Source organism: Scardinius erythrophthalmus (assembly GCF_964197995.2).
Source record: "Scardinius erythrophthalmus genome assembly, chromosome: 25".
In the NCBI taxonomy this organism is placed as follows: Eukaryota; Metazoa; Chordata; class Actinopteri; order Cypriniformes; family Leuciscidae; genus Scardinius; species Scardinius erythrophthalmus.
The window spans coordinates 13352152-13376318 of record NC_138245.1 but is presented as its reverse complement, the minus strand read 5'-3'; positions in this window follow the sequence as shown (position 1 = coordinate 13376318).

Here is a 24167-nt window from a genome sequence, read left to right as displayed (position 1 = left end):
GTGTAAGCCTTGTGGGCTAAGTCTCTGAGTTTTCGAGTAGACATGGTTCGTGGGCAGACGAGCACACCGAGATGTTTACTCACGCTGCTATGTAGATTTCGCAGGAATAACGTTCTAAAGTTCACATCTTCTTCCATACCTGGGGTGTCGGTTGCTCCGAAAAACGTTTGTCGGAGTCGGCCATAATAGGAGTTTGGGTGTTCAAGTCGGGCCTGTTTCACGTCGAGGGCCGTGATAAACCCTTGGTCAGATTCTGGGTCAGAGAATTCATGGATCAAAGCTTGTCGCAGTTGCTTGTAATCTGCTTTGACAGGGTTTGGTTGGCGATCCAGGAACTTACGCACATCTCTATTTGCAGTTATTCGTAGCAGATACAGTGCGTCCCAAGCGGTCACGTTGGCGACAGTTTGCAAGTGAAAATCAATGTCTTGTAAGTAAGCAAAAATGTCATGGTTTCCTTCAGGAGCTGGGTTGAACGTAGGAATGTTGCGGGCTAGCTTGTCAAGGTTTTTGGGAGGAGAGCTGTTGCTGGGGGCCCAATCCGTCTGGAGAGGATTCTGACCCTTTACAGCTCCGCCCCCTTCAGCTTTTGGTGTTTGGCTGACCGGGAGAAACTCTGTGATGTGTGTTTCTCCGTTCCAGACCCTCTGCAATCTGTAAGCATGTTTTAGTTCTGCATGAACAGTGTCAAGTTCATCTTGGAGCTCGTGTCTCTGCTGAGTGAGCTGATGGATTTTAGTCTCTGCTCTCTCAAGGAGAGCTTCAGCCTGTTGGAGCCTTTCGTTGAGTTCTTTTCTGGTTTTTCTCTCCAACTGTTCTCTTTGGTCTGTGTCGAGGTGCAGATCTTGCAGGGCATTTCGAAGTCTTTCTACTTCTTTCTGGAGCTTTGGATCTGTGGCGTTCTCTTCCTCGGTCGGGAAGAGTAGCTGGTCTAGACGGCTCTGTGTGTGTGCTCGGTCCTCCAGGGCCTCTGTGGCCTGGAGCTGTAGTGCGGCTGTCTTTTGTTGCAGGTCGGCGTTGCTCCTTTCGCTGTCCCGGGCTCTGGCGACGAGTTTGAGTGCGAGGTTTCCGAAGATTTTGGACAGCTGCTCGTGGCTGTATGTCTGGGCTGGATCATGGGACTCGAACTGGCTCAGGTCTGTGTCCCGTTGCTCTTGGCTCGAGCGATGTGGGTCCTGGGGCAGCACGGTCTTTGTTATGTCCCTCAGCCATGCCTCAAGGTCGTCCCAGCGGACTGCAGGACAGGGTGAGCTCGACATCTCGGCTTACTGTTGGCGAGAGAAGCACCGCACACACAAAAAGAGACAAAATGCAAGTTTGTTTTAGGGTCAAATGAGCTTTACTCATACGGCCTAGGCCGTTTATGAGAATTTCGGGCTAACTGATGCCGACAGTTAGCGGAGCCAATTTCGTGGGTATGGCTAAACCCACAATAGAGATTTTGACAGGCGGTAGCCTGGGAGTCGTCTAAAGACGCCCGCTTGGATTGTTTACTCTATTATTCAGCGTTCCTGGGGTCTCTCTTAGGTTCTGTATGTAATGAAATGAGAGAAACAAATCACAACAGAATAGAGAAAGACAAAGTTAGAGGTAGGGAAGAAAAGGGGAAACACAACACAAGGAAGTGAATTGATCTGCAATGAAACGTCACACACACTAACACAGGGAGTGTTATAAAATAAAAATAAAAACAAAATAAAAAGAGGCCTAAGCCTATAAACACTGACTGAGTTCTGCCAATAGATACACAATAAGGGATTAAGATGTTAGACTTAATGTAAATTAAGGCTTTCTGGTGTCATCAAATTGAGTAAATATGTATGCAGGAGTCCGAGGCAAAGGCTTTACTAAAATAGTGATACAACAAAAGGGAAATTATGATAACTGATGGTGATTTATCAGAATAACCTACCCCCCCCCCCTTTGGAGAAAAGAGGGAAGAGAAAAGAGAAAAAAAATTATCAATGAAATAAAATGTGAATAACAACACAGGCTTGAGACGCAGGCAGAGGGATAGGCCCCGGCAGTGGGTTTGTGCCACTAGGGTGAGGGCCGTATGTCTTCTCAGTGGTCTTCCCTGGCTGATTAGACACAATTTTGAATTAAAATTCAAACTAGTTTGAATTGAAATTCAACTAAGCATGCAAGGGGAGGTTCAAAATAATAAAAATAAGGAAGGAAAGAAAATTAGAATGATGACAGTGACGTATCAATACTAAAATTAATTAAACTGAAATTCAGAATGACTTCCATAATCCTTACAATAACACTGAAGTTATTAGTATTGATTATAAAAATAATCAAACGAAAAGGGTAGCAATGAGACACTTCAATTGCAGACTGGGTTAAACAGATATTGATAAGTCGACCCAAGATGGCCACACGGTGGCGTGCTTCTTCCTAGGTGGACCTATCAATGAACTGAGTGAAACAAATCTAAGTTTTTAATTCGAAAAGTTTTCTTTTTTTCGAACTTAACTTAAAGTGTGACAGTCGAAAACAGAAAAAGGAATTGTCTAACTCCAAATAATATCAGCATAAGCTAAGCTTGAATGCAGTTAAGTATTTGAGAGAGAAACTGAATGCAGAGAGGAAAAGAACTTGAAAGCAGGTGTTATCTTAGGACGCCACAAGAGGGCATAATTGCGCTCGCGCAGGCTGACGTCAGTGGGAGGCGACGCTCACGTAGGATGACGTCGGTGGGGCGCGCGTGATTTGAGCACTGCCGCACCTCTAGAGGCTGCCCTCTAGTGTCGGTGACGTGATTCAGCAATTTAGACAGCAGATTTGTCTGTGGAAGTCACGAGTATTTCGCGCTCTGTTGCATGCGGAAAATGCGAGTTTCATCACATGTGACTAATAGGAATTACACATTTATATTACACATTTACATTACACATTGAGACGGTTTTAGCATAAGAACAGGGACTATCATATTTTCTTAATTCATAAAACTGGTCTTCAATTACACATTATCTCTGAAACGGTCTACAATAAAACAGGTATTAAAACTTCTTGTTTTAATCACTAGAAACTTAAGCTGTGAGCACAACAGGCATCAAAACAGCTGTGAGCACATCTGCTCATCTCCCATAAGCATTAAATCAAAATAGCACTTTTATGATTTTTGCGTAGGTTTACGAAATTGGATCGCGAGGCCAATTTCTGACCAGGAGTTTACCGTTAACGTATTATCATAAGGCCTATTACGACTGAAACTGAGGCATTGCCCAGGTCAGATTTACGCCTTCGTCCTAAAGAGATCCTTCGTCTTCATTTAGTCGGTTTAAATCATATTACATGTACTAACTGTAAAGAGTTTTGCTTCGTCTTTACAGAGACACAATGTAATGTCATGAACTGCAGTTTTAGCTCTTAACAGTGATTAAAAATGCTTAGACATTTTTGAAACTGTTAATTTGAAGAGCTGAGCTGGCTTTGTGCCTAACGTCAGCTGAGTGAGTTCGCCTTAGCGACTTACCTCACAATTCAAAACGCGCGTGTAACGTTACAATTATTAATATCAATAATACACATTCACTGAAACTGAATTTGTTCCACCAAATAAAGTTTGAAACTGCCTAACATAACTCCACCAAAAATGTAGCGTTTACGACTCTGGGTAAATTTGAATTAGCTCAAGAACCTAGGGAATTTTGGAAATATTAATAACTATGACTCATGGTCATAATTCATAAGTCGCATGTACATTTATTTTATCAATTATCGAGATTATCTTGTTCTGTGACTGGTCTGACCGACATTTAATTCGTCCAGCGAAATAAATGTAAAATCATTACAGTCAAGAAGAGATATTCACAAACTTCAAGAGTTTCATGTCCTGGCCACGGACATCAACTTCCTGAGTTTATTAATTAAAACTACTCAAGTAGTCTATATTTCGAGCTTGTAGCTTAAGATCTTTTGTTTCATTGACTTTAGAATGGTGGATTTTCAAACACAGAGGCAGTGAAAAGTATCTATGAATTTTAATAAATGCAAAACTATGATTATATGAGCTACAAATAGAAACGTACGTAAACATGCAAACAATAAACAAACAACATATAACCAAACAATAACATAAGTGATCAGAATGAACTGAAAGAAAGAAAAAAAGGGGGAAAAGAGAAGAGGAAGAAGGGTAACTTAATTCGCAGACCTAAGAGAGAGAGAGACCAGGAAATCAACTTTTAGGTTGATAGATAGTACTTGCGAGCTGTTGTACTCTTTCAGTGCGATGCTGGAAAAGGGGACGCGCGCGTGCGCGTGTCCGGCTGGTTTGCGTCTGGCTTCGTCTTCTGGGTCGTTTCGCAAGACGATGTAAAGGCTTACTTGAATTTAAGTTACCGAGAAAATTAGATCATTTCCCTTTTTGAGGGGAAAGGCACGGATGAGCTTAGTTGCAAAGGCAAGGCAGCTACTCGAACATGTGTTGGTCCGAGGAGAAGACTAAGGCCTTCTTCAGATGATCCTTGGAGAAGCGCTGCCGGGGAGGAGAGGAGGAGGTCAGCGGGATCGAAGAGAGAAGAGCGAGAAGAGTGGGGGTCTCTTCCTTTTAACAGACAATCTGTTTACGCCTTGTTTTGTGACAGAGCGAATCAAACTTCTAATCTGTAGCGGGAAGACGTCTTCTTTGTGTGAAGAAAAACACGCCCCCTCTTACCATATGTCTTATGAGGGAAAGGTTTCATACTTCCTCTTAAGATTGTACATACAGAATAATACGTTTTACTGTAATCTAATACATATATATATTTCCGTGAGATCACTACGATTAGAATGATACCAGACATGGTGTACGGACATGGGAATACAGATATGCATTTCTAATGTAGGATTCTGAGCATTTTAAGAGTCAATGGATTTCTATGATAGAACATAGAAAATCTCAATCTGCCATGGAAATTATACACACATAAAAATACATATGAAAAACATGGTTCTTGGATCGCCTGTGTGGAAGTGTATGGAATGTGGGCTTGCAGGAAAAGGATGAGCTGCAGCTTTGGAACCATAAAGGTTTATGACCAGGTTGAGGTCGTATTACAAGACACTATTGAGTGATTTTCTTTCAATGAACCTTCAGAAGTAAAGATTTTACTCTAGCAAGTCGCACCTCTATTATAAATTTGTAATGAATGGTAAAATGACATTTTACTATGTGGAAGTCCATATATGGAAATGTGCTTCAGTTGCATCTCGTGGTGGGTTTCTGGTTGAAAGTCCACGAGTGTGTGTGTGTGTGTGTGTGTGTGTGTCTTCTGGAATGTCCTGAGGCTGTAAAATCACAGGAAGTCAATACTGAACTAGGGGGGTTTTACAAAGGGGGTCTTAAAAACAGGGTCCTCTTTATGGCTCAAATGTCCCTCTGGGGAAATTATTAACCAGACGATGTGTTTTGACGTCACATGATTCCTTAATTTGAAAAGCAGATGCCATTGTTGCTACAATACATACAAATAATTCTGAAGTTATAACTACATGACACAGAAAGTGCTTTGAGTTGTTGTTACTCAATAAAAGAGTTAAGTAATTCAGCAGCTGACTTTTTTTAATACTGCTATCACTTTGTAGTGTATTTTCGTTTACTGTTGTGAAATGGAAAATCAATAATCGCTAATCGAGAATCGTTAATAATCGAAAATCGACTGTAATCGAATCGGGACTTCAATAATCGTAATCGAATCGAATCGGGAAATCAGACAGATTAACCACCCCTACATAGCATAGCCCACTTTGTAATGATTTTAGTATCATAATGATTAATAAATGCACGCACAATTATCCGTGAACTTGATTTGAACAAATGCCTTTTTAACTTGTGCATGCAAAATTCAGAATTAAATGAATGTGCAGCAATTTGTACAAATAGAGAGTCTGTAGGCCTACTATACTGTTGTAGCCATTAAATAAGCGCATTTAGTTTCATATTTGTTAAAATATTATAATGTTATTTTTTCCATTTATGTTGATTTATGAAAAGTGAACAGCACGAATAAGATAGGATGCGCAATATGAGACATGGAGTGGTTCAGACATGATTTTGACCACTTCATTAAGTTTTGATTTGTAGAAAGCCTTTCTTTAAAGTGAATTTCGTTTTGTATAAATTGTATCTTAATTTTAATCAATTTTTCATCAACCAATTGCCTGTATTTAATGCCTGGATTCAAATATAATGGGCAATATAATCATGGAGGCGCCCGCGTGGTCACTTGCATTGCAAGTTAACTGGAGCGCTTCTCATCCTAACTTAACGAAACTCAGTGTATGCCTCACAAAGACATGAGAAATACATCAAATAATCTATGGCGTATTTCTGAGCCTTTTGGCTTGCCATACTGGGCATTCACAGATCCCTCTACACGCGTTTGCAGATCACAGGGCATTCACAGATCCCTCTGCACACGTCTACAGATCTTCCCAGCAAACACAGAACGTTCCCCTAACGTTCCCGTTTGGTTCCCATTTGGTTATTTTTTTGGGAACCAAACAAAAACGTTCTGGGAACGTTCCCTGTAGGTTATTTTTAGGATCTATGTTTATAACATTAAGGGAACGTTCCCAGAACGTTCCCTGTAGGTTATTTTTAGGTCTAAATTTATAACCTAAAGAGAACGTTCTGGGAACGTTCCCTGCAGGTTGTTATTTAATAACCTAAAGAGAACCTTCCCAGAACGTTCCCTGCAGGTTATTTTTAGGTTTAATTTTTATAACCTAAAGAGAACCTTCCCAGAACGTTTCCTGCAGGTTATTTTTAGGTTTTATTTTTATAACCTAAAGAGAACCTTCCCAGAACGTTCCCTGTAGGTTATTTTTAGGTTTATTTTTTATAACCTAAAGAGAACCTTCCCAGAACGTTCCCTGTAGGTTATCTTTAGGTTTAATTTTTATAACCTAAAGAGAACCTTCCCAGAACGTTTCCTTGCAGGTTTTAGGTTTTTATTTTTATAACCTAAAGAGAACGTTCTGAGAACGTTCTCTGCAGGTTATTATTTTAATATCACTTACTATTAACAGGCAGATTACCAACTGACAACGTCGTCAGTACGGTCCCCTAAGGTTATAAGATAACCAACAACGTTCAGATCTATTCGCAATAACTTTTTATTAATGATATTTTAAATTATGTTATATATTTTAATTCTATGTTTATTTAAATGCTGCGTGACTTTGAAGTGTTTTAATGCGCATGCGCGTGATCAAACACTAGGCTTGTTTGAGATGCGCCTCGCCTCGCCTGAAATGTAGGCGAGAGTAGGCGGCTGCAGTGAGGGGAGGAGTGAAAAAAGCGCAGGCAAGCCGGACAGTTCTCTCTTCTCGCGACAGCTGTGAGATCAAAGACGGATATCGCGGGATTCACGCTCGTGCACAGTGTTGCTAATAAACTGGATGGAATTTAAGTTTTCTGTTGCTTTTATATGAAAATAAATATAATGAACAAGACACCCAAAGTAGCCTACTTATTTAATTCCATTCCAAATACATGTTTATCAGTCTTTTTTTCTTTAATACAGACGTGTGGTTTTTTTTTTCTTTTCTTTTTATAAAAAATACATTGCATAATCCATAGAGATCGCACTGTTAGATAGTTTGGGAATATTCACACATACATAAAACATGATATCAGAGTTTTAAAATCAAACATGTTAAAAGAGAACATTTGGTAACTAAATAGAATTTTATGAAGTTTAGTGACAACATGTTACAATGTTTACATTGTACAATGACTGGTAGTAGGCTATTATTATTGCTTGACAAAAATGTCAAAATTTCAATTCCATTCTTGTGATTTGATTCCGATTTTGATTCAATATTGACTCATTTGGATACATGTTTATTTTAAATTTTATTTAAAAAAATAATCTCACCTAATGCTGTAAACATAGAAGGCCTAATCTGCTGGTATTATTAAAGGTTAAAAATAACAAATTAAATATAATGCAGTTTTTGTTATAATAACAATTATTTAATGGCATAAGTAAAAATATAATAAATATGTAATATAGTGCTCAGCAAAATCTCCTCTCTAGCTATTTTTTCTATTCAATTAACATGGTCATTAAATGGCTTTCCTGAGGTAAATGTAAGTTATGTGACATAATTGTTCTCCTGCTGTTATATATTGACCTCTTTCAGTGGTTGAAAAATCCACGAGTGGTCGATATTATGTATACTTTCGGTAAGTTGTACTGTATCTTTAAATAAAAAAGTAACAGATGATCGGTTCACGTGCACTTGAACTGAGGCGCTCAGCGATCTGTCAGTCACATTTACAAGCGCCAAACGTATTTTTGTCTGAATTTCGTAATAAAATTGACGGAATCTAAGAGCTGAGAATTAGTTTAATATTAAAAGTACCCCTTTGCTCCGCAATTTTTCTGTGCGTGAGAAAATGGATGTGTGGCGTGAGAGCGTGTGAAAAGTGTCAATTGCGTGAGTCTCACGCTCAATGCGTGAGAGTTGGCAGCCCTGGTTAAGTTGAGCTCTTATTTATGAAAGTTTGGGTTTTTAAACACATATTTATAGTGTAGATAACAGTTTTTGATAGTTTTGCTGGTAATTTGTCAATGGGAGGTAAGCTAATTGATTTAGGCTAACCTAAAAGAATGCACTGTATTGTTAACTTAATCAGTGACGTCACTTACCAATATTGCTAAAATGTGATTTCAGAATAGCGAGAGAAAAAATAAAACTCTACAACAAGGGGTGAGTTATTGTTTAATCATGATGATAATTCCATATGCATTTATTTCACAATATATTATCTTAAGATTTGTATATATTTATCTTTTATGCATTTAACCTCTGTTCTAGCTTGGTTCCTTGTAATAAACCTATCACATGTAATATTTTTGGCTCTGTGACAAACAGCATGTTATGTTCCTAGATCATCATGCTGTGATGGCCTGCTGCACTCCCTGTCCAAGAAAATCTCTATGAACCATATGACTAGTAAGCAAAACCACCTCAAACATGCAGTGCACTGCTGTTCAAAGGTTTGGGGTCTGTAAGATTTATGCTTTTGAAATAAGTCTCACATTTTAAAATCATTAACCCCAAGTTTTTTCAGTGAGATTGTCCTTGAGAAGCCTGTAAGCTAAATAATCAGCTAAATAATAGGCGACTAATACAATATTATAATGGTCATAGTTATAATAATTCATTTAACTATTATGATAACATGATATCCTGATGATTACTATATTTTATTTTATTTCTTTAGGTCTGTTTTGAATTATGTTGGCCAATGAGACTGACACCATACTGTCCAACTCAAAGGTATTTATGTATTTTTTTTATTGATCAATACTGAAATTCTTTGTACTTTTAAATGCGGTTCAGGGGGTCGACAACTTTAGGCAGTTATTTTTCACAGATTTATTTATTTAATGTTTATTTGACAGGGACAAATGCATAGAACATTGCTTTATAAAAAATACAAAGTAGATGCCATGCATACAGGTTTATAGCCATGACTAATTTGCAACCCCTTGATATCTTGGGCAGCTGTGGCTCATACTCTTAGCCTTTAAAAATTTTTGAATTGATATCCCCAATGCAATATCAGGGGGTAAATATATCAGTAGAGTTCTTAAAGTTATGGCTTTGCTCTTGTTACCAGATGAGATAAAATCCCTATTGTTTGGCCCTGTATTCTTCAGGATAAGACCTTGATGCCATCCACAGTCAGTAGATGAAGAAGGTGAGTTTAGCCGAATTCAGTTCTCTTTCACTTTTTTTTTACAGACACGTGCACGCAAAATGAAGTCAAAATGGCGAGTTTCCTCTTGTCTTGTGTTTTAAACAGAAAGAAAACGGATGCGTGTCATTTATATTAGTTCTGCGCATTCGTCTTAAAGGGACAGCAGCCTAACGTACCCGCAGCTGTTTGTGTCGCCAATGGTGATCAAACATCAAAAGAGAAAATGACTTGTAGCTTTAGCAAAGATACATTAATTTTATAGTTATTTTATTTTTACACTGAAGACTTATTTTACATTTTGATAAATCAATTTCTGTACCTGATAAGTTAGATTTACCTGAAAAACATAATGCACTGCTTATTTCAACTGTGTTTTTCTTCTATTGTATTTATCTATGCTTGTTATCTATTGTAATTTTCTATGCAGGTTCACTCCTCTACAAAATCCCCCCAATAGGGGTTATGCGGAGCGCCCAGCGGTTGAACCGGAAAGAGGTCTAAGCATTTCCGCTTTTCACTTCCGTACACATCTGCAGCGGTAGGTGATCTCTGAGTTTACTGTTAATTTTTGCTTATTACACTAAAATTCTTACTTCTGTTTTAATTAAAATGTCACGAAGGCTAAAATATCAGAAAAGGGAACATCCGAACAGCAGTTTTTGTTGTGTGCCGGTCTGCTCTATGTCGGGGAAAATGAGTAGTACAAATAGGTTCTGTACTCATAAAGTGACGTCAACATCAGCAGTAGCATTCGCCGTCAGGCAAGTGTTATTTAAATAAACTCCTGATGTACTTACAAACTTTCCAATGCCTCGTTTAATGAGTACAGAACCTATTTGTACTGTAGTAGTTTGGTACCATTCTGGGCATTATTAGTGGGGTATTTACCAGATACAAACCTGGAGCCGTTAGCGCATGCACTAAACCATACGGCTGATATCTCTAAATAAACTCTAAATTTTTCAATATCGTGCAGCACTAATATTGAGCATATCTTAAAGTGAACCTGGAATGATAATTTGTGATACCAGATGAGATGTATGTATGATAGATTTTTAACTGTACTATTTTTTTTATTTCAGGTTCCAGCGGAAGGCATCAAGGCATCAGACGTTGGCCTGGACAGATGCACCTGTAAACTACACCGACCTTTGCTTTTGCATGGATGGCTGATTATTACCATGTTCTGTGAGGGTTTCATTATAGCAAAACTGAGCACCTGTGACAGTGGAATTTGTAGGTGTAAAGTCACAGAGATTAAAAAAAAAATTGATAGCAGTTTCAAACTTTTTTTCACTTTCTTTCTCATAAACAACACAGCAGTTACAGGTTTTCAAATTCTTCATTGGAGGTGAGACTTATACATAAAAGGTAGAGCGAATTCGCAGGTCAGAGTTCACTAGACTTAAATATTATTTTCTCTGTTTTTTATTTGACTTCAGAGAGAGAGGCTTAATGGGTATCCTTACCCCTATATAAAACATTCCTTTTTTGATTTGTAGTCTGAAATAATAAATAGTGCAATATAAATAAATGCAATGTAGTTTTTTGAAATATACAAATTTTTCTATACACATTGATGCTGAAATACCTGAATAAATACATGATACCAGCAGCGCTCGTGCTCTCATATCTCCTACAGCTTGTGACACACAATCCCACCTCACTCTTTTCATTTGCTCCAGATGAATATTAATGCCATTACAGGGCTTGAATTTTGGCATGGGATTGTGTCCATGTAACACGTTGTCTTTTTATTTTCTTGTTAAATTTGCAGATGGTGTTGGGAGTTTAAAAGTTTTGAGCGGTGTGAAGATTGGCACATTCATGTATATTGTATATAAATAAATACTTTTTCAACTTTTTAGCCAAAGTTATAGGCTACAGTTTGCAAAAGATAGTTTTAATTAAAATGTTTGTGCAGTTTTATTTATTTAAATATTTTCATGTTTGAAATATTAAATGTAAATTACTGTTCCTGAATACATTTTGCTAACGCTGTTTTTAATGACTTATTTTAGGTTGATAATTAAACAATGAATCAACAAAAACATGGGTTGTGTGCTGATTTATTTATTTAATACAAACTGATTGATTTACTTATTAATGATAGTTTCTGTAAATTCAATTTATTGTAATAATATATTCATAGGATTCTTAAGTGTTTGAACAATAAACAATGTAGAATATGTTTGTAGACCTATAATTTGTGTACAGGCATATCAGGATGTGTAGACGTTAGGAGAACGTTCCGAGAACCTTCCGGGAACGTTCTGGGAACCTTTCGGCAACGTTCCGGGAACGTTCCCCTAACCTTCCGGGAACGTTACGAGAACCTTGCGGGAACGTTCTGGGAACCTTTCGGCAACGTTCCGGGAACGTTCCCCTAACCTATAGGGAACGTTCTATTAACGTAAAGAAAACTTTCCTGGCTAACCAATAGGGAACGTTCTGGGAACCAAAAACTAACGTTCCCAGAACGTTAAATTGTTAGCTGGGATATTATGTTAAAGTTTCAAACCAACAGCAGAAACAGGAATTTAGGAACATAAGTCAAATGTAAGTAACATAACATTAATACCTGGTCGAATTTCTGGCAACTTTATTATAAAATTAATTTTACATTCCTATGGCCAACATTCTTTATTAAAAAATGGTAACACTTTATAATTAGGTTTCATAATAAAGAAAAATCCATGTGCCATTGATAAATAAAATGGAATCGCCTCAGCACAATAAGGAAATTACGTAATAATAGGAAATAATACGAGAACAAAAAAGTGCTAGTTATTAATAATATACAAAAAATAAACATTTTTAATATTACCGTAGGCCTAATAGTAAACATATTTAATAGGCTTACTGTTTCAAATGACATCATTGCTGTTTGAGCGGCGCGCGCTGAAGCTGAAGAGAACGAACATTAAACTGAATCGCTTTGCTAGAAGGTTAATCAACTTAACGTTGCTGAAGAATGCAACTAAACCCAAAGAATTTACAACTTTTTATTACAATAGTGTATAGGCTACAAGTATAATGATATGACAGTCCCAATCATAGCTTTAAATGTTTTTCGTTGCTGCTTGATCCCGCGCGTTGAAGCTGAAGAGAACGAGCACCGGGAAACTGAAGAACGTTTCAGGTGGTTTAAATCAACAAAGCGCATCCTATGTCATATTATAATCAGTTATTTATATTACATCAAACTTAATATTACGACTTATATCTGCACAAAATGACGTGAATGCACAAGCGAACTCGATTGTTCTGGTCAGAATGTGTTATCCCTGTTCTGGATGCTCTTTGTCATGGTTGTAAAAAAACAACAATGGCTATCTGAACATCTTTGTCAAGCGCAAATCAGCACAGAAGTAGGCTAATCAATAAATTATCAGGGAGGGTCATGCCTTTTTTCACAATCATTTTGGAGGGTCATTGAAAAATGTATTGCTGGCGAAGGGAGGGTCAAGTCTTTTTTGACAATTTATCTCAAAACTCCTCCGGTAGCCCCTTAAAAAAACCGAACAGTCCCTAAGTAAGGGATAATGTATAGTGAGCCGGTTGTTATAGTGAATAACAACCCCGACAGGCTGAACGGGATCCCGACGCGAAGCGGAGGGATCTTGAATCAGCCTGAAGGGGTTGTTATTCACTATAACAACCGGCTCACTATACATTATCCCGCTTATTACATGGCTACCTACAAAATAAATAAATAATTTGCCGCGAATTATTGATTTAAAAAGGGGTTATTGATTTAAAAACGATTGTATTGCTTCCGCTAAAGAAAATAGTCCGTTCCGCGTCCATAGCAACGCGCTGTTTTTCATGGCAACGGTCTGTTATACTTCGCAGCGGTCTGTTATAAAGAAATAACAGACCGCATTCTATATTGGAATTCAGCCAAGCCATGTAATAAGCAATAATAAAGAATACATAATTTTACTAGTTTTACTTCTAATACACACAAAATATTTTTTAAGTTATATTGTGTTTAAAATTCAGTAGGCTACTGCAGTTGTGTTAAAAGTTCCAAGTTTCCCAATTTATGTGAATATGTTTAATTACAGATATGCATATGCAATATTCACCTTCATATTTATTAGCTAAATTATTTGAATCCACGGCATCGAGGTAAAGTACCGTGACGACGAGTTAAAGTACCAGGATTACCGTTCTTTGCTTTGAGGGGAGTGTGATTTCACCAGTCCGTATTTTAATGCTGTGAAAATCCCACTCCCCCTGCTAAACCCATCTCGTTTTTTAGCAGTTTTTTTTATTATTTAAAAAAAGGGCACCTGACCGCAAAGCAATTGCTCCAGCTATTTTAATTGTATATCCATAAGCTATGTAAGATGTAAAATTGAAAGAATGAATGAAATAAATAATGCTTTTTGGGGCAATAATGTGCTGGAAAATAACTTTTTTTTTTTTTAAATGTCTAAGGTTTCTTTACTTTCTTTTTTCAATTATCACTAATAATTTGTTTTATTTCTATTTTTAAGACGCAATTAAGCAAAAAACAAACAAACAAAAAGACAGGTCTATTTGCCTCATAGGCTACAATATGTATTTGATGAACTCTTAATATATCTTCGTGAAAAATTACATTCATGTGCAATGGGGAGAGTAGGCCTACAATATTTTCCTATGAACCACAGCGTGTTTAACACACAAACGATAAGTTCAGTTAAATTAAGTGAAATTAACAGGTTTGTTTTGATAGCTGTTGGCTTTATTCCTTACTCGTCGAAGTTTAGTTTGAATCGATCTGCCATGTTTTTTTGTTTGTTTGTGTTTGTTTTTTGCATCTTTTATCCACACTAGTTCACTTTCTGTTAATTTATTTAAGTGTAGACAAAGCTTCCATGCAGGATCTGGGTGCTTGCTGTGTGAAAAATCGATCGATAAATGGATATAGTGCATTTAATAGTGCATATAAATGGAAGTGCATTTAAACTCGCTTGCGCGTGCACGCGATGGGAAGTGCGATTTGTCCGGGGAGTCGGATTTCGGTACAACACCGGCCCACCCATCCGGGAAGTGTCAGCTCTTATTTTGAAAAGGGCTTATTGAGGGGGCGTGACATCACATTGAAGCAATACCCCTGATTGGCTGACTACACGTGTGGATCGTAGTCACAAGGTGTGTTCGACATCGGCTGCGGCTGGATGCACCCGATCTGCGAGAGTAGCCGCGTGCAGGCGGGGAGGAGCTGCAAATGGAGACGTGAAGTCGGACACTTTCTGGTTCCCGTAGTGACCGCTCACGTGGTGTTTGCATACTTTACCACAGCTGAAGTGAAATAAATGCAATATTTGCCAAATAATGTTTCAGAGACATTTTCATTCAATACTTTATATACTGCTTCTTCACACAGCGTCTGTTTGAACAAGAATAAAGTTCAACCTTCAACATAAGCTACTATCAATGAAGTGGAGTCTACGTTTTTTAATCAGTTTTATTTTGATAAACATGACACAATATAACATCGCAACTACATGAAAAGAGTGTTTACTGTTATAAAAAACTGATTTGTTGTGCGCTTTAGAGGAACTAAAGGTGTTTGAATAAACACGAAACACACGTGATCGTTGTCATGCAATGGATCTGGCCAATCGTGGAACAGCTGTGTCGTCATCAGCCCTCGTGAAGCCCAGTGCAGCCGCTCTTGAGAAGCTGCGCTGGCTGAGTTCTCCGGCTACTCTCGAATCGGTCTCGCGGTACTTTGATGGCATACGTCACAGTCACGTGGCGTCGGCGCTGTATCAAGTCGGACAAAATTTCTAACCGGCATGCACTGCTTCAAGTCAGCCGCCGATCGGTCTGCGCAGAGCTGCATGAAGTCGAACAAGCCTAAAGAGTTGCGACACTCTTTGATGTCGCCGCTATGGTTGTCACGTGGTTCATGTAAGCCCCAATAGTTCTAAAACATACGCTGGCTGTCATGTTCTTCTATGGGACAGACAGCAGCGATTGCATTATTGAACGGTAAATATAAAATAAAACACACCCCAAGTACTTTTTCAGCTATTGCATTTTGTTAATGTCAGTTTTGCATTTGGAGACAAGTTTTAGGCTATATTTTTGGAGGGAAAAGCTTAGTGTTCATGTTCGCATGTCTTTAGCGGCTCTAACTTAACTTTTCCATATCATTCATCTGATGATGGACGTCTCATGATATTTATTTTAGCACAACTGGGCTGTATTAGGCTATTGATTCCCGTGATTTTGCTTATAAATTTTGATTCAGCTATTAGCCTACCTTCGTGATCACGCAAAGAGGTCTGCCGTGGCGGTCCGTTCAGAGTTCGCTTAAGCTAGCTCACTTCTTCTGATGAAAGTGGCCACCCCAGGACCACAACGTGAAACATTATCATGTTAAGACTAAGAATATTATTTTAATATTAAGCCATACACATTATCAAAACTATAACAGATTAAAAACGAATTTAAGCATTGCTGATACAAATGAAGGTTTTCAAATAAACTATTTTTATTAAACAATGACAGACAACAAAAATGTGTGCTTGTGTGAACAAGAAAAGCAAAAATCAGGGGCAGGTGATCCATGAAACAGACAGGACTGGTGATGGCCATAACAATCCTAGAGGTCCAGCATTGTTCTCACAAGCCGCTTCACTCAAGACAATAAAACATAATGAAAAGTTAGTATATCCCAAAAAATTAAATTAAATAAAAGTTGCTATAAAGGTGGCAGCGATTCATTACCGAACTCTTAACTGACGAAGTCACGCTAGCTAACTAGCTAAGTTAGCAGGCAGTGCTTGAAAATTGGTTGAAACAACTAACATAAAATATAAATAATTACGCTGTGCATGTACAAATGAAGACCAGTATAAGCATCGCAAAGGGCCTCTGATACAAAATAGACAGTTGACAATTCAAAAGAGGTCGATATTTCAACAACTTAACTCTGGAACAACTCGACGCGCAGCAATGTAAGTGAATGGGGTCCAACGCCAAAATGACAGTGTTTAGAACTATTCCGCTCTTCAAATCCCGGAAGTGGGCGGTTAAAAGCGCCGCCATTATTTACAACGGAGGTCTATGGGAGTGTCGCAACTCTTTCTCTTTATGGCTCTGAGCCGCTCTTGAGAAGCTGCCCCTGGCTGAGTTCTCCGGCTACTCTCGAATCGCTCTCGCGGTAGCCTACTTTGATGGCATACGTCACAGTCACGTGGCGTCGGCGCTGTATCAAGTCGGACAAAATTTCTAACCGGCAGGCACTGCTTCAAGTCAGCCGCCGATCGGTCTGCGCAGAGCTGCATGAAGTCGAACAAGCCTACACACTCAGCGGAAAGTGCCAAAAAGATCTGTAGACGTGTGCAGAGGGATCTGTGAATGCCTAGTATGGCAAGCCAAAAGGCTCAGAAATACGCCATAGATTAATCGCGTTTAAAGCCAAACGCCATCAAATACGGCGTTTTAAACCGTATTGGACACCGTAAAATACGCCATTGTAATTACAAACGCCGTAAAAGACGCGCGAAATACGTCAATGACGCCGTATTTGACGGCGTTTCAGTGTGCATGGAAAGCGCCGCTTTTTACGCCGTTCATCTCGCCATATGACGCCGTAAAAAATGCCGTTTTGGTTGCACAGAGCGCGCGCTATTTTACGGCGTTTTGCTTATAGTATAATGAGACACGCCCACTGATTTACACAGCCAGTAAGTTTGAACTGTTCTCTCCCAATCAATGATAATTGATTGGGAACGTCATTGACAAAAACGTCATTGACGTATTTCGCGCGTCTTTTACGGCGTTTGTAATTACAACGGCGTCTTTTACGGCGTCCAATACGGTTTAAAACGCCGTATTTGACGGCGTTTGGCTTTAAACGCGATTAATCTATGGCGTATTTCTGAGCCTCTTGGCTTGCCATAGCCCTGTGATCTGCAAACGCATGTAGAGGGATCTGTGAATGCCCTGTGATCTGCAAACACAGATCCAACACTTGTATGCTGAGCTTTGCACAGAATGTGTAAGAATGTCTTTTTACAGTGGTTTGAAAATACAAGTTAGACTGTGTTTGTTTGCAAATTGTGAGGAGGGGATTTGTAGATTTTTAATGGAAAAAACAGCGAAACAGTTGTGCCAAAATTCTGAAAACAAATGCAACACAATCTACAAACAAATAATGACCCTCATGCGCAGACAAATCACTTTGCATTCATTCAAATTCTGGTAGTCAAGTACAAGTCACTGATTTCTATTTGTGAATCATAAAGAGTTTGTTTGCGGATTTTAAATCTATTTGTAGATTGCATTTTATATTTGTATGTCATGAAGAGTCTGTTTGTGGATTTTTTATCTATCTGTAGATATTGTTTTACATTTGCGGATCATGACGAGTTTGTTTGCAGATTTGGAATCTATTTACAGATTGTGTTTTACATTTGCAGATTATGAGGAGTTTGTTTGCAGATTTTAAATTTATTTGTAGATCTTGTTTTGTGTTTACAAATTGTATTATGCATTTTTGACTCATAGTCTCTTCATTTTCAATGATTATGGCATTATTTTGTCACAACAGCGAAACAATAGTGTCAGAATTCTGAAAACAAATGTGACACAATCTACAAACAGAACATGATCTTCACCTGCAAACAAGTCACTTTAAATTCATTTAAATTCTGGTTTTCAAGTACAAGTCACTGATTTCTATTTGTGAATCAGGATATGTTTATTTGTGGATTTTTAATCTTTTTGTAGATCATGCTTTATATTTGTGGATCACAAAGAGTTTGTTTGAGGACTTTGTATCTATTTGTAAATCTTGTATTACATTTGCAGATCATGAGGACTTTGTTTGCGGATTTTTTATCTATTTGTAGATTGTGTTTTGTGTTTACAAGTTGTAATATCTATTTGTGACTTTTAGTCTCTCCATTTTCAATGTTTTAGGCATCAATTTACCCCCATACATACCTTATCTGTGAGCTCTTAGCTTTCCAAGTTAGGCCCAGCAGCAAAAGCAAAAAAAAATTGAGCCTAGTTAGCGCCAAATTGGGTGTAATTTGGCGAGCAGGATCTAAATTGCGCGCGTTTTCATTATAGACCACAGCTGCAAACTTATCTGCAGAAATTGTATTCTGTGTTTCCCAATTCTTTCAACACTGGTAAATAATTCTTCACCGACCAAACGGCGACTTTATTATTTTCACTGTTTGGGGTGTCATTTTCATTACTTGAAATGTACAGAAAAAAATATTTTAGAGCCATCAGTAAGGGTTGACATGGTCCCTGTTTCTCCTGCTGAAAGCAGTTAGTTATTTACAATGATTTAAATAATGAGATACGTTTTGATGTAGTGAGAATAAAATCTGGAAGAGTCTTTTTACTCTGCCTGTGTGAGTGAGAAAGAGAGAGAAATAAAATCAACTTACATTGTCATATTTGTATTTGCAGCTGATGCCGACCAGCATCTATTTAATTTCAGAGACTGGCGTTGTCCTGCTACCCAGCTCAACAGGGTACATTGGGGACATCGAACTATCAGGGAGATATGAGGTTTGTGGAGAGGAAGGCCCTACAGCACCAGTGCCACTGCCAACCCAATCTCTCCCAGCACAACCTAATCTGTTCATATTTGCGACCAGGCCTGTGGCTTCTGCTGTCCGTTCAGGACCAGCGCCTGCACCAGCCGCAAGAAAGCTTTTCGAGGTTTGTTGTAACATAAACCAAATACACCCTCAGAGCATTATTACAAAGCCGTGAGGGAAAACATAAAAGCATGGTATGGTAAAAGGCTGAATGATAAAACAACTCTCTAAATGTATCTCTATCTATCTCCGTTTGTATCTATCAAAAGGAGCATTTCAATCGGAAGGGTGGAGGGTGGAGTCCTTCGTGCGGACGGAGGCACCCTTTATATAACTTTTTTGGAGCGTGAGGCAAATGTGTCCACTATATCTGAAAAAGTGAAACATGACCTGGGCTCAGAGGAAGACATTGTCCTTTGATGGTCAGGGAAACCGCCTCATCGAAGGCATTGGCACAACAGGTGTTATTGTAAAAAAATACAGACATGCTAACGTTACACTTAACTACAGTACATGACCCGATTTGAAGTGGTTTTCACCCCTTTGAACACTTTTGTTTTCATCCTTGAAAAAAGCCATCATGGCAGCCAAGGAGATCATGATTGCACTAAGTCTACCGTGCAAAAACGCAACACAGGTTTTTATTACCGGTATTATTTTTATTATTTTTTTATTTTTATTATTAATGATCTTCACGGACCTTCGCGGGGTTTAACCAGACAGTTACACAAGTTCCACCAATCAGATGCATCACTGTGGGATTGTTCAGGATTGTGGGTAATGAAGTACTTATCCAAGACATCGCGAATAAAAGGCATTTATCTAAAAACAAGATTAGTGTTGTATGAACTTATGGCGTTTATATGAGCATATACAATCGCTTAGTACAGCCGTAGCTGGTTTTAAGTCTACCATGTATGGTTACGTTTTTATGGCTTATACCCCAACTGCCAATGGAGAAATTGTATTGAATTCTTACTTCCGGCACCAGCTGTGGGCGGGAATGTGATGCTCTATTATCAAACAAAACGGAGGCTAGCTAGACCCTCCCTCCCTCCTCCTCATCCGCGCAATAACCCGCCGAACCCCACCCCACATCATTCTTGTCGGTTATTGGCTAGAACAGTCTGTTATTTTTCGTGATATGGGTCGAACTGTTTGTTGCTCAGTTTGTTTGAGCTGCGTTTGTGGAGACTAGGCTGTCTGCAGAGACTGCGTTTTTTTACAGTGTGTTCAGGGGACAGGCAGCTAGCGGATAGTGAGGAGTTGTTTGCGGTAGGTGACAAAAAAATGTTTTGGCCTAAAAAACGTGTGAGATTGCTGAATGCACCTTTAATAGTAGTTCATTATTATTATTGACATCACATATCTTGGATATCACCTATTTTTTCAATATTGTCTGATTAGCTTGTTTATTGAATGTATTTCACTTTAATTTTGTAGCCTTTGTAACGTGTTTTCATATAAGGCAAGGCAAGGCAAGGCAAGTTTATTTATATAGCACATTTCATACACAATGGCAATTCAAAGTGCTTTACATAGAAGAAATTAAAATAATAAAAGAAATAAGAATAATTAAAACAGTTTAGAAAAATAAAATAAAATACAGTACAAACAGTCGGACGAATATTGGCACAGTGCTCATTCAGTAAATGCATAGCTAAACAGAAGTGTTTTGAGTCTAGATTTGAATGTGACTATTGTAGGAGCACGTCTGATCTCCTCTGGAAGCTGGTTCCAGCTGCGGCTGGCATAATAGCTAAAAGCAGACTCGCCATGTTTAGAGTGAACCCTTGGTATTTCTAGCTGATATGATCCTAGTGATCTGAGTGATCTGTTGGGTTTATATTCAGTGAGCATATCTGCAATGTATTGAGGTCCTAGACCATTGAATGATTTATATACCAGTAATAATACTTTAAAATCAATCCTAAATTTAACTGGGAGCCAGTGTAAAGACCTGAGGACTGGTGTGATGTGTTCATATTTTCTGGTTCTGCTCAGAATCCTGGCGGCAGCGTTCTGTATGAGCTGCAACTGTCTTATGGTCTTTTTGGGAAGGCCAGTGAGGAGTCCATTACAGTAATCCACCCTGCTGGTGATGAAAGCATGCACAAGTTTCTCTAAGTCTTGTCTGGAAACAAAGCATCTAATTCTAGCAATATTTTTCAGATGATAGTATGCTGATTTAGTTATTGCTTTGACATGACTACTGAAACTAAGGTCTGACTCTAGTGTCACCAAGATTCCTAACTTGATGTTTAGTTGTTTGACCCCTAGAGTGAAGGTATGCGTTCACCTTGAGAACTTCATCTTTGTTTCCAAACGCAATGACTTCAGTTTTGTCTTTGTTTAACTGAAGAAAGTTTTGACACATCCAACTGTTGACTTCATCAATGCATTGGCACAGGGAGTCAATGGGGCTGTAATCGTTAGGCGATAGGGCTAAGTAGAGCTGTGTGTCGTCTGCATAGCTGTGGTAAGCAATTTGGTTCTTTTTCATTATTTGGCTCATTGGGAGCATATACAGGTTGAACAGGAGTGGTGCAAGAATTGAGCCTTGAGGGACTCCGCATGTCATGGATGTCCACTCAGACTTATGTTCACCTATACTCACATAATAACCTCTCCCATCTAAGTATGACCTGAACCATTTTAGGACTATCCCAGAAAGCCCCACCCAGTTTTCCAGCCTGTCAAGAAGTATGTTATGATCAACAGTGTCAAATGCAGCACTGAGGTCGAGTAACACCAGCACCGATAATTTGCCTGAATCAGTATTTAAGCGAATATCGTTTATTATCTTTATGAGCGCTGTCTCTGTGCTGTGGTGCGGTCGGAAACCAGACTGAAAATTGTCAAAGTATCCATTCAAGCTCAAGAATTTGTTCAGCTGATTGAAGACAACTTTTTCAATGATCTTGCCTATGAAAGGAAGATTTCAGATCGGTCTATAGTTGCTTAATATGGTCTTATCCAGATTGCTCTTTTTCAGGAGGGGCTTGACAACTGCAGTTTTCAGGGAGTTTGGAAAACTCCCAGAGAGAAGTGAGGCATTTACCACTTCTAGAAGATCTGCTTCTAAACTGTTTAACACACTTTTGAAAAAAGATGTGGGAAGTGTGTCAAGAGCGCATGTTGATGTTTTAAGGTGCTGTACAGTTTCTTCCAAAATTTTGCCATCAATTTCTTTGAAATCAGACATAGTAACTCCTTTCTCAGGTGGTTTGATCTGTCTGACCTCAGTGCAACTTAAGGATGTGCTGATCATTTTTCTGATATTACTGATTTTCTCAGAGAAGAACGAAGCAAACTCATTGCACTTGTTCACTGAGAGCATTTCACTGGGAATCTGGCTTGGGGGGTTTGTCAGTCTCTCTACAGTAGCAAAAAGAGTGCGTGTGTTGTTTAAATTGCTGTTTATAATATTTGAGAAGAAAGTCTGTCTAGCTTTGCCTAGTTCCATATTGAAAGCATAAAGGCTGTCTTTGTAGATGTTATAATGGACTACAAGTTTAGTCTTCCGCCACATGCGCTCTGCTTTTCTGCATTGTCTTTTTATATTTTGCACTGCTGTTGAGTTTCTCCAAGGTGCTTTTTGTCTGCCACTCTTCTTCCTGACTTTAACAGGAGCAATATCATCAATTATACCTTTAACTTTTGAGTTAAAAGAATCAAGGAGAAAATCTACAGAGTCAGCAGATATACTTGGTGTTAAGGATATAGCCTTCATAAATAGTACACTAGTGTTCTCATTTAAGCATCTCTTCTTGACAGACACAGATCTAGCTTCAGTGGCAGGAGAGATCAATATATCAAAGAAAATACAGAAATGATCAGACAGTGCTACATCCTTAATAACAATCGATGAAATGTTTAGACCCTTACTGATAAGTAAATCTAGAGTGTGTCCGCGATTGTGTGTGGGTCCATGTACATGCTGAGTCAGATCAAAAGTTTTTAAAACAGTTTTGATTTCTTTTGCCATATTGTTTTCTGCATCATCTATGTGAATGTTAAAATCTCCTGCAATGGCAAAACAGTCAAACTCTGAGGTAATTGCTGATAACATTTCTGTAAAGTCCTCAGCAAAGTCTGGAGAGTATTTTGGAGGCCTGTAAATAATGATAAGTAAAATGCGTGGAGCACCTTTCAACACAATACCCAGATATTCGAAAGAAGGGTAATTCCCAAATGATATTTGCTTACATTGATAGATATCTTTAAAAAGAGCAGCTAGACCCCCACCTCTCTTAACAGCTCTGCAGACACTCATAAAAGTAAAGTTCGGAGGGGCTGTTTCATTGAGGACTGTTGCACTGCAGCTGTCCTCTAGCCAGATTTCATTTAGAAGCATAAAATCCAGGTTGTTTGTGGTTATTAAATCGTTGACTAGAAGTGATTTATTTTTAAGTGAACGAATGTTTAAAAGTGCTAACTTAACAGTCTTACTTTTTGTCCCCACATCAATCTTACTTTGACGTGTAATAGGCACCAGATTAGTTAGGTTTGCTGCACGGCTATTGAAGGCCTTAGACTTTCTATCTTGTAATAGAACAGCAATAGAGAAAGATACAGGCACACTGGGTTCCCGCTTGTTCTGTAAACATTTGAGAAAGTTACTGTTATCAAAACGGGGACCCGACACATATCACTGAGAGCTGGTATCAGTTGTTTTTGATTCACCTCGAGCAGATGGAGGAGGGTGTGGGCCCTGGCGTTGTGGCAGAGGCCGAAGAGCTCTCACAGGAGGGGGAGGGCGAGCTGGGCCCGCAGGCTTTGGTGGTAATGGTGCCTGTCGTTTTTTGGTTGGTATCTGGGGGCTTGCAGCAAAAGAGTGGGATAGTCTGGTTCCAGCATACACCAGTTCTTCCATTTTCTGTGAGAAA